The 12,088-nt window shown below is 52.1% G+C and overlaps 1 protein-coding gene across 4 annotated transcripts in view; it reads left to right on the top strand.

The window, feature by feature from the left end:
* DAPK1 (death associated protein kinase 1) overlaps positions 1 to 12,088 on the top strand; it is a 176,981-nt gene that overhangs the window by 107,634 nt on the left and 57,259 nt on the right. The window lies entirely within an intron of this gene.

The following is a 12,088-nucleotide window of genomic DNA, read 5'->3' as shown; positions in this document are numbered from 1 at the left end:
GATTTGGGTGAGGACTGGGAAACCCAGTCGGATAGAAATGAAGTCGGATAGAGCAAGTCCTCTGTCAGCCTAAATTTTCTCCCGTTAGGCTTTGTCCTAGGGGCCCGTGAGTACAAAGTCCTGGACAAAAGCAGCATCGCAAGTCCCCCCTGTTTGCTTTTCAGATTCCCAGTTGTGTCCAGTGGCTGGAGACGATCCCTTATCTTTCCACACAAAAATATGAAAAGGGTGCTTGGGATGCCCTGGCCCTCCCGTGGCCGCCTGCTTGTGTATCTTCTGGATTCAACCTCTCTCTCTCTTTTTAAAGATTTATTTATTTATTTGAAAGTCAGAGTTCCACAGAGAGAGAAGGAGAGGCAGAGAGAGAGGTTTTCCATCCGCTGGTTCACTCCCCAGTTGGCCGCAACAACAGCCAGAGCTGCGCCGACCCCAAACCAGCAGGCTGGAGCTTTTTCCAGGTCTCTCACGCGGGTGCAGGGGCCCAAGGACTTGGGCCATTTTCTACTGCTTTCCCAGGCCATAGCAAGGAGCTGGATTGGAAGTGGAGCAGCTGGGACTCGAACCAGCACCCATATGGAATGTCGGCACTGCAGGCTGCATCTTTACCCACTATGCCACCGCACTGGCTCCTCAACCTCTCTTGCCTGCCTCCTAGTTCACCAGTGTTCCACATTGGGCACATTTCCTCTGTGCATCCGTTGGGTGGCATTCAGTTATTCGCCATTGTAGTTGCAAATGTTTTCTCGTATCGCAAATGCGGTGCTGTAGGAAACCCGTGTCATTCATGCTAGTTAACCCATGCAGACCACCTAACCCCGCCCAGATTAAAATGCACAACAATTCCCTGACTCCACAGTCATCCGGTAACCCCACACTGTCCCTCACACCGACTCTTGCCCCCCTCCAGCCTCTGGCTTCCGGCACCCCCTGGGCCATCTTTGTCACTGTCGTTTATAAAGCATGTCTTTCCAGCAACATCAGCTCAGTAGAATCACGTGGCACAGGCCCTTTTGAGACTGGCTTCCTTCACGTTGTAGAATGCCGTTGAGATTCGGGCGTGAACGGTTTATTCCTTTTTTGTTGCTGAGTAGTGTTCTGTTTACCCATTCGCCCAGTCAAGGGCACTTGGGTGGTTCTATCTAGTATTTGGTCACCAGCATCCGCACACAGGCTTGTACGTGAATGTGGCTTTCATTTCTCTTGGGTAAGTACCTGGCAGTGGAGCTGCCGGGTCATTCTAAGAAGCCAGCAAGCTGTTTTCCAAATGGGTCGTCTCAGCAAGGGGTGAGCGTTCTGGTGGCTCCACCAGCACTTGACACTGTTGGTGGTGTTTCAGGGATGTAGGCATCCTGACAGGTGCACGCAGGCACACAGCTCTCCCTACCCTGAGTAGACCTTGAGTGAGCTCTCCAGGGGCGGCCGTGAGATGGGGGTGAGCAGCAGTGGGGACTGGGAGCCCCTTGTCTTCCACTCAGGGCTAGACACATCCTGTTCCTTGCTGCTCACGAATTCCACCCCCACCTCCCCTCCCACTGTGAGCCGACTGTCCTTGCCCCCTCCCCTGCCTGGAATGGGGTGAGGTGGCGCGTTGTTGTGGTCACTGTTGTGTATCACCTTGCCCCGGGCCCCAGCTGCCGAGACGTGTGGTCAAACATTATTCTGGGTGTTTCGGGACAGATGGACGTTACCCTGGTTGGCGGAGGGAAGCAGGACCCCTCCCCACAGTGTGAGGGGCCCTGTCGGAGCAGTGGGAGGCCTGAGCAGAACTCAGAGACCATCCCTGCTCTGAGTAAGAGAGGACTCCTCCTGCCTCCACACTCAAACTGGAGCATCAGCTCTTGGCTGCTCCTTGCACCTGCTGCAACTCCACTGTCGCCTCTCCCCGTCTCCAGATCCCAAAAGCCTGGCCCTCTTGGCATACATTGCCATCACCATGATGAAGTCTTTAAAACTTTTAAGGATGACTCACAATACTAAGCCTGTCTCAGAGGTGCACTCCACCCTTGCCTTTGAGAAAATCATTGTTAGAAGTTCTTCTTTTTTTTTTTTATTAATTTTTTTTATTTGCAAGAGTTACAGAGAGAGAGGTCTTCCCTCTGCTAGTTCAAATCTCCAGGTGGCTGCAATGGCCAGGGCTGGGCCAGGAGTCTTTAGGTCTCTCATGTGGGTGCAGGGGCCCAAGTGCTTGGGCCATTTTCTGCTGCTTTTCTTAGGACATTGGTAGGGAGCTGGATCGGAAGTGGAGCAGCCGGGACACGAACCGGTGCCCATATGGGGTGCTGGTGCTGCAGGTGGTGGCTTTACCCACTATGCTGCAGTGCCGGCTGCTGTTATACGTTCTAACAGCTTTCACAACAGCTTCAGATCTCAGAATTGGGCTCTGCCTCCTCCTCTCTTGAGAATGCTAAGCTACAATGATGCTTCAGGAGAAAGTAGAAAGTAAGGCTTCGTCAGAAAGTCACCGTAGCTGTAATAGTGGCCGTTTGTCTGAGTCCTCTGAGTTAATAATCTTGGAACAGATGATTAACTATTTTGGAATATTTAAAATATTTTCTGTTAGTTACTTGAGAAGGGGAGATGGAGAGAGAGAGAGAGAGAGAGTGTGTGTTCCCATCCAATGGTTTGTTCCCCAAATGCCTGCAATGGCCGGGGCCGGAGCAGGCCCAAGCTGGGGACCAGGAACTCAATCCAGGTCTGCCGTGTGGGTGGCAGGGGCTCAGCTGCTTGAGCCATCACCTGCTGTCTCCCAGAATGCACATTTGCAGGGAGCTGGACGTGGGAATGGAGCCAGGACCCCGACCCAGCCACTATGATGTGGGATGCGGGTGTCCCAACACCAAATGCTTGCATCTGGTCTGCTTCCCTTTTAAAGCAGATGGTAAAATGTAGTAGTCACCCCGTCTAGCTCTCCCTCGGCCTTTTGGGGAGAGTAAATTTCGTTAAATGAACACAATCTGCAGTAGCCGTAGCTGTGTATAGGGCGTGGAGTCAAGGATGCAATTTTTTTTTTAATTTAAAAAAGTAAATTGTATTTCTCTTGTTGTTAATCATGGTAAAAATAAAAACCTGCAGCATGAAATTGATCGTCTTAAGCTTAAGCGTACAACATGCATCGTGAACTGTGAGTACCTTGTTGTGCAACAGATTTCTGGAACTTTTCAGTCTTGCAAAACTGAAACACTATACCCATTGAACCACAAGTCTTCTTTCAGCTCTCCTTTTGCCTTGGCCAAGTTCATGATTTCTGGGATTCCGTTTGTTCATTGCAAACAGGTGCCGAGTTGTGCTCAAACCCTGGGGCAGTGTCACTTAGGCAGCACCTCGTTTGGTTGGCTCACCCTCGTCTCTTAGCTGAATCGAGATGCAAAATAAACAGGATAGAAATACGAACAGTTTTCATTGTGTAGACGCGTGGTGCATCTGTGAGAGCACTTCAGAAAGTTTGTGGAAAAATAAGATGAAGATAGGGTTTCACGTTTGGCCTGGTGGTTCAAACACCTGCCTCCCAATTTCAGCCTCCTGCTGGTGTAGATCCTTGTAGGCAGCTGCAACGGATCAAGTCATTGGGTTCCTCCCATTCATGTGGGAGACCTGCATTGGGTTTCTGGCGGCTGACACCAGCTCCAGGCTCAGCCACAGCTGTTGCAGGCATTTGGGTAATGAACCAGCGGACGGGAGCTGTCTCTCTTTCTGTCTCTGTACGTCTCCTGCTCTCTGCTTCTCAAATAAATAAAGGAAAAGAAAAGATAAATTTGTTTCCATGCAAAAAAAGCTTTGCAAGTCAACAGTTTTCTTTTCAAAGATCCCTCGTCTACATCAACTTCAAAATTTTGGGCACCAAAATATTTACCTTCTAATTCTGTTTTCCACGAACTTTTTGAACTTCTGTGATACTTCGATAAATACAGGCTGGCCTGGTCAGCAAACCCAGTCTTGCAAGAGTCTTTCAGAAAACAAATGCAATGTTAAAAATGGTGGTCCCTAGGGGCTGGCTGTGACATAGCAGGTAAAGCTGCCACCTGCGGTGCCAGCATCCCATATGGGCACCAGTTCGAGATCCAGCTACCACACTTTTGATCCAGCTCTCTGCTATGGCCTGGGAAAGCAGTAGAGGATGGCTCAAGTCCTTGGTGCCTGCCCCCCGAGTGGGAGACCCAGAAGAGGCTTCTGGCTCCTGGCTTCGGATCGGTCCAGCTCCGGCCGTTGCAGTGAATTGGGGAGTGAACCAGTGGACAGAAGACCTCTCTCTCTCTCTCTCTTTCTCTCTCTCTCTGCCTCTCCTTCTCTTTCTCTCTGTAACTCTGACTTTCAAATAAATAAATAAATCTTTTAAAAACAAACGCTGGCCCCAGGCTCCTTCACAGTGGCCGAGGTTGTAAGAAGCTGATAAAATCAGGTGTATGGAGGCTGCCACAGTCCGTCTCCCTGCTCATGCCCCTCTCCCCCGGTGTGCACTGAGCACGGAGCCTGCCGGACTCCTTTACACTCTCTTCTTCTGCTTCTGCGTGTCCTGTCTCCTCTGGGCTCCAGCTAGCTCTCTCAGCTTTTGGACTCTTATTTTTCTTCATAAAGGTGATTTCAGGATCCCTTCTGGGTTACACTTTTGGCATCCTGCTCCTCAGATGGCCGCTGTTAGGCAAGAACAGAGAAGAAACGTGCAGCTGACCACAGTCTCTGCTTTTCACAAGAATCTAATCACGTCAAATAGGTGCTCCAGGAGCCAGGAGCTTCTTCCAGGTCTCCCACACAGGTGCAGGGGCCCAAGGACCTGGGCCATCTTCTACTGCTCTCCCAGGCCATAGCAGAGAGCTGGATCAGAAGTGGAGCAGCTGGGACTTGAACTGGTGCCCATGTGGGATGTCGGTACTGCAGGCGGTGGCTTTACCTGCTACGCCACAGTGCTGGCCCCTCCTTCATGTTGTTAAATGGGTCTTTTTCACTCACTTGATTGGACTATTTGCATCCTGGATGGTCTTAAGAAAAAGTGGGAGAGTGGGAATTAGAAGAGGGAACTTCGTGTGGCACACGTGAGCTCCTGGATGTGTCATTTTAGGACGTAGTCAGCATTTTACCCTATGTCGTGAGGGTCTCCATGATGTGCCTCTGTAGGTGTTTATGCATGTGTCATTGCTATAGTGAAATAGCCAAGGTGGGCTAACTCTATGAAGTAAAGAAGTTCAGCTCACAAGGCGTGGCCCCAACATTAGCCCGACCCTCAGGAGGACCTCCCCCTGGTGGACAGTGGACGGTGTGCCCAATGGTGGGAACCCATGTGGGAGGAAGAGATGGCAGTGCGGGCTGGACCGCTGCAGACACTAGGAGGCACCAGCATCAGGCTTTGATAATAGCCGTGTTCTGACTGCACACTCCAGTGACGCAAGGCCCTCCTGCTGTACCCTACTTCTTAACATCGCCACACTGAGGCCCAAGCTTCCAACACAGGAACCCTTGGGGGACAAACACCCCAACCGCAGTTTGGGTATTTGGAAAGCCCCACCTGCTTATCTCCAAGGAAGACCTCGGATGGGTGAGGTTTGGGGAGCCGGGGCCACGTTGATGCCTGTCAGCCAGCATAGACACTTGTATAACTCCAGGCACATGGCCATTCTTGGGTTTCTTCCCAGGGACCGCTGACTCTCCTGGGTGGCACTCTGGAGTCATCCTGGGAACTGTTAATTTGTCCTCGTAGAAGCTCACAGCGGGTCACAAGTCTTCTTCCTGCTGTGACCAACCACTCCCCTAACCAGCACCCCAAGACAAGGGAGCGGAGTGCAGCCTCACCGTCATCTTTGTAACCACTGTTTCTCCAGTGTGCGACTCGTTTCTAATGGCGTCACCATGGCGGTGACACAGATGAGGGCCACCAGGGCTGCAGTGGCTCAGCAGCGAAATGTGTGCTTGTTCCAGTCAGACACGCCTGTTTCCTCACCGGGCTCTGAACCCAGGCAGTTCCCAGCATGGCCATCATGTGGTAGGAGTGGCACTTGATTGACAAGGGTGGATAGGAGCGGGGTGAGGAACTGGTCTCGGCTATGTAACCCAAGTGTCAGTGACTTTCCCTCCAGCATTTCCATGGGAAAATGCAGCTAGAATCGCTTGTCTCAGAAGCGTAGGGTAGCACGTTCACTTCCAGGTACGTTGGCTGTTGACAAACTCTGTGAGCGAGAGGATGCTCATCTAGCTAAGTCAGAGACTGGCAAGCTGCGACAGAGCGGCTAGTTTTGGAGAAGGGGAAGTTGAGTTCTGTGTACCTCCTTGGGTCAGCCACCAGGGGGCGCTCCCTTACATGATATCACTTGATCCTTGTGTGCAACTCCGGGAGTATGGTATAACCTGGTCCCCCAGAGGAGGGACGCTGTGCTCACTCCACCCACATGGAGGTCACAGGTAAGAGGTGGACAGATTGTAGTTTCTCAGGCAGTAACCTCTTGGGAAGGGAATTCATTCGTTTGAGTTTTCTGCACCTGAGACTGCTACACCACTAGGAGACTGAGCCTATGAGCCCCATGAACTAACCATGGCTGGTTGGTCACGGTGGCCCTTTACCTCCCTGGGCAGTGACTCCCACAGCCAGGGCCCCTCCTTGGTTGATGCCCAAGTAGTGACATGGAAGCTTCGGAAGTCAGCCTGCGCTTGGAGAGTGCCACAAGGTGGGTGGCTCTGTGGGGCCTGGTGTTGGAGTGGCATCGGCCTGTTTGCCACCCTCTGCAGCTATCTTTGAGAGCAGGACTGGGCCATACGTTGGCACCTGCGGCACTGAAGGGTGTATGTGGCTCACTCATCGTCTTTCAAATCTAAATAGAGCAATGCGACACAGTGCAAGAGGCAGGAAGTTGACCGCTGACGGGGGCATGCGTGAGATGTTGATCTGCTTGCCTTTTTTGCTTTGGAAAATGTATCAATTGCTGAGTTTCCCAGAGTAGGCTGCTCCTTACTCTTGAGCGTTAGTGTCGGAAGCAGAGGCGCATACAATGGGAGATCTGCATGTGTTCACAGAAGCACCTGCAAGGCTTAGAGAAGACTGCACCTACAAGGGACACGTCCTCCTCTAGGGAGCAGCAGGGCGTTGGGTTGAGGGCCCTGGGTTGAGGGCCCTGGGTTGAGGGCCCTGGAGGTGATGGGTCTCCAGTGGGAACCACCTGGTTTGAGCAGCACCCTCAGTAGCCGGACTCACAACCCCCAGGAGCCTGGCTGGGAGGAAGTGTAGTCAACCTCCTTCTCACTTCCCGTTGGCCAACCCAAGCCAGAAGCCTGTGGACGAGGGAGCTCTGACTCAGCTGCGGTGAGCAGCCTCCCCGGACCCTGGGTGTAGAAGGGTAGACCGTGGATCTGAGGTCAGGGACTTTTCCTTTGCTTCTCTCGACCTTTTGGCTCTTTTTTTTTTTTTTTTTTAAGATTGATTTATTTATTTGAAAGAGTTACACAGAGAGAGAAGGAAAGACAGAGGGAGGGAGGGAGAGAGGGAGAGAGAGAGAGAGAGAAAGAGAGAGAGAGAGGTCTTCCACCCACTGGTTCACTTCCTAAATGGCCACAGTGGCCAGAGCTGCGCCGATCCAAAGACAGGAGCTTCCTCTGGGTCTCCTATGCGGGTACAGGGGCCCAAGCACTTGGGCCATCCTCTACTGCTTTCCCAGGCCACAGCAGAGAGCTGGATCGGAAGTAGAACAGCCAGGACTTGAACTGGCGCCCATATGGGATGCCGGCACTGCAAGCAGCGGCTTGACCCACTGCGCCACAGCACCAACCGCTGTACAGTACTTTAAAAAGGCCTTTATAGGACAACTTCATGGAAGAAAAGCCAGTGAGGCTGTTTGGTTGACCAGCCAGACATTCAAAATATTAATATTCTGTTGGCTAGTAATAAATTGGCATTTTTTTCTCCAAAGAAGCCTTTTATTTAATGAGTACACATTTCATAAGTACAACGTTAGGAATAGAGCGATTCTTCCCAGCATACCTTCTTCCCATCCCCACTGCCACCCCAGTTCCTCCTCTCTTTCCCATTCCCAGTCCCATTCTCTATTAAAATTCGTTTTCAGTTAACTTTGTACACAAAAGACCAACTCTAAACTAAGTAAAGACTTCAACAGTTTACACACACACACACACATTGAGAACAAGTTTTACAGTTAATTCTCATAATATAACTCATTGAGGACAGAGGTCTTGCATGGGGAGTTAGTGCACAGTGAATCCTGTTGTTAATTTAACAATTAACACTGTTATGTAGGACCTCAGTGATCACCTGAGGCTCTTGACGTGAGCTGCCAAGGCTTGGAAACCTTTTGAATCCACAAACTCTGTCAGTACATAGACAAGGCCATATGCAAAGTGGAAGTCCTCTCCTCCCTTCAGAGAAAAAGTCCCTCCTTCTTTGATGGCCTCTTCTTCCCACTGGGGTCTCACTCACAGAGATCCTTCATGAAGGACATGTTCTTGTCACAGTGTCTTGGCTTTCCATGCCTGAAATGCTCTCATGGGCTTTTCAGCCAGACCAGAATGCCTTAAGGGCTGATTCTGAGGTCAGGGTTACAGCTCAAACTTGATGGCACTTCGTCTCCCAGTAAAGTCCTGGATGCACCTATGGCCGCTGAACGGTTGGCCAAGTCTTGTTTTATCGCTTGCCCATGAGTTCTCAAAAAGAAAGTGCATCTTTGGGAAGCCGAATCTCCTCTCGTTTTCCTATTTTTCATTTCACTAAAATCTTACAGAGTGAGAAGCTGGGTACATGAAGGACAAATTTTGCTAGACGTCTTGGGCTGGGGCAGGCAGGAGCTTCCCAGGGCAGCTCGCCCAGCAGGAAAGCACCACGCATCCTGCCTCTACCACCCTTGGGTGTTGCATCCTCAGCTGAAGGGCGGGGGACTGTCCTGACGTCCCTTGGCATCCGTGTGTGTGACAGGCACAGTGGGAAGCATCAGTACTGCTCCTTTTTCTCCCTTGCCTCCTCCCATTCTGTCTTCAGATCACCCTACCCTCTACCCATGGACCACAGAAAGGCCTCCTGCCACAACTTCCCAATGTATCACATGATTCTTTATCAGGTGTGCATCCCATGATACTCAGCCGTCGCCTTCCAGGGGGTTGGAAAACCCTGGAGCTCCCTCTGTAGATCTCTCTGGCATCCTACAGTGTCTTTTTCCAGTGGCCAACTAACTCAGCATCACAACCCACATGAATCTCCCCGGGCACTGTCAACTTCACGCGTCCCCAGCAGAACTCAGAATCTCCCCTCCCTAGCCAAGACTCAGCTCTCCTCCTCCGGCTTGGTTAACGGGGTCCTGATTGCTCAGATGGGAAACACTGACGCCCACCTTACCCTGACTCTTCTCCACAGGGCCACACATCCAGCCTCTCATCAAGTTCTGGGGGTTCTACTACTCCAGGATCTCTCTCTCTCTCATCATTTTTTTAAAGATTTATTTGAAATACAGAGAAAGAGAGAGAGAGAGAGAGGTCGTCCATCTGTTGGTTCACTCTCCAAATAGCTGCAATGGCTGGGGCTGGGTCCGTTTGAAGCCAGAAATCCAGAACTCCATCTGGGTCTCCAGATGGGTAGCAGGGGCCTGAGCACTTGGGCCGTCTTCTGCTGCTTTCCCAAGTGCATTGGCAGAGAGCTGGATTGGAAGTGCAGCAGCCAGGCCTCAAACCAGCGACCTCATGGGATGCCAGTGTTGCAGTCAGCGGCCTAGCCTGCCGGCTGTGCTACAATGCAGGCCACTCTGTTACCATTCTTATCCTTTTGCCCTGGTCCAGAACCTAATTAATTCTTCCCTAAATTATTATTACATCTTCTGGTTTCTTTCCTGTCCAACTCACCCTCTGTTTTGTTACAAAACAGCTCCTTCTGTTGCTGAAAACCCTTGATGAAACCAGGACAACAGGGTGCCCCTTCACACCCACTAGGATGGACGTAATCAAAAAGAAACAAGATGCAGTGTTGGTGGGACTGTGGAGAACTGCCACCCTCCTACAGTGTTGGGGAGCCTGTGACGTGGTGCAGCCACCTTGGAAAACAGCCGGGCTGTTGCTCTGACTGAACACAGTCACCCAGTGAATCAGCGTTTCCAACCTGCAGATGGTTCCCCAGGGGCAAATGAAAAGGTGCTCACACACGACGGCTTACACACAAGCTTCTGTGGCCGCTTTATTCACAATGGCCGGAAAGTCGAAGCAAACCGAATGTCCGTCAACTATTGGACAAAAGGTGGCTTAAAAATAATCAGGTACTAGTGCAGGCGTGGGATCCCACATCCCATATTAGAGTGCAGGTTCGAGTCCTGGCTCCTGTGCTTCTGATCCAGCTTCCTGCTGATGTGCCCCAGGAAGGCAGCAGATGATGGCTCAAGTGTTTGGGCCCCTACCACTCAACACGGGCGACCTGGATATAGAAGTCCTAGCTCTTGCCTTCATCCTGGCCCAGCTTCAGAGGTTGTGGGCGTTTGGGGAGTGAACCAGCAGGTGGAAGATCTCCCCCACTCCCCCTTCACTCTACCTTTCAAATAAAAAATAAATCATTAAAAAAAACCACACAGGTACTGACATATGCTACAGCACATGGGTGAACCTTGACAACATCATGCTAAATGAAAGAGGCCAGTCTGAGAATACTGCGTGTCACTGGATTTCACTTGTAGATCTGCCCATGCCAGGTAGCTGCGTGGGTGCCCGAGGCAGGTGGGCGTGGGAACAGGCTACTAATGGGCACAGGACTTCTTGGAGAGTGAAGAAAGTGTTCCGGAAATAGACTGCTGATTGCATAACTCTGAATAGGCTTTAAAACCATTGGCTGTGTGCTTTCAAAGAGGGAATTTTAGGGAATGTGAATTCGATCTTGATAAAACGTTTCTGATGGCTCCCTCCTGCCCCACTCCCGATTGAGGTCGGCCCCCTGGCGTGGTGCAGGCTCCTGCAGCCCCTGCTCAGAGCCCACCCCCCATCCACGCACCTCCCTTCCCACGGCTTCACCTCTGCCTCTGATGCTGCACCCACAGAGAACACGTTGTCCTCTTGGAGAACTCCTACTCATCTGTCAAAGCCCAGCTCACACATCACTCTCTCTCTCTCTGGCTTTCTTGCCCACCCCACTTAGGTGTAATTGCTTTTGTGTGCGTCCTCATTGCCTTTTAGAAAAGATTGCAGCCGCTTTCCATACCGTTTTATCCAGGTCTGTCTTGCCCCTGTCATGGACAGGGAGCTTCTTGGGGTGTGTGCCAGTGTTTATTTGCCTTCACACAGCAAGCGTCTAGGAGAGGCCATGAATGCCAGGGGCAGGAGTTGACACTCCCCCACCCCCACCCCCCGCGTGTCTGGCACTGCCGAGCTGGGTGCCAATGACGGTCAGAGATGAAAGCCGCAGCGTGTGCTTGGCGTCTTGTGTGATAACACCCATCACGCCCATCACACGCAGCTCCTCGGGAAATATGTGTGCAGACAAGGAAAAGGGGGAGCTCTCCGCCCGTCCCGAGTGCCCTGTGCCTGTTACAGCCCTGCCGGCCCTGACCAGAGAGGGATCCGGTGTCATCTCCGTCCTCACAGAGGCCTCTGCTGGGGGCAGCACTCAGCCCTGCTACTCATCCTCCCATCCCTCTCCCTCTCCCCTCCGTGGTCGGCAGGGTCCGACCTCAGCCCCACTCCAGGCTGCTGCTCAGCCCCTGAGCCCCCCTCCGCTATCAGTGGCCGGGTTCTTTGGAGCTCAGAGGGACAGTGGAGGGGAGGTGAACCCCATCTTTCAACTTTACCACCCCGCCCAGACCAAGGGGAAGGAATGCCTTGCTTGGTGCCCATTAAAATCGTAGCTCCCCACGCCTTGGGGCTGGCTCGAGAGCAGGCAGCCTCACCCTTAGGACTGGCCATGCCCTCCTGTCTAAGGAGCCAGGGATCTTTCGTCCTGGGATTTCCAGGTCAGTAACAGCCATCGGCGGCTTTGACTGGAGCCCTTTCCCTGGCTGGCCAGGGAGAGGAGGAGGGGAGAGGGGGGAGGTTGTATCTCTGTGCTTTCCCTGGGTAACAGCCTTCCCTTGTTCCCAACGAGACAGATTGCTTTGGGGAACACCCTGCCCCCATCACTGGCGGTCCGGGCGCCGTT

The sequence above is a fragment of the Oryctolagus cuniculus genome, chromosome 1 (assembly GCF_964237555.1).
Source record: "Oryctolagus cuniculus chromosome 1, mOryCun1.1, whole genome shotgun sequence".
In the NCBI taxonomy this organism is placed as follows: Eukaryota; Metazoa; Chordata; class Mammalia; order Lagomorpha; family Leporidae; genus Oryctolagus; species Oryctolagus cuniculus.
Note: the sequence above shows the minus strand (reverse complement) of the source record. Positions and strands in the feature narration are given on the sequence as shown.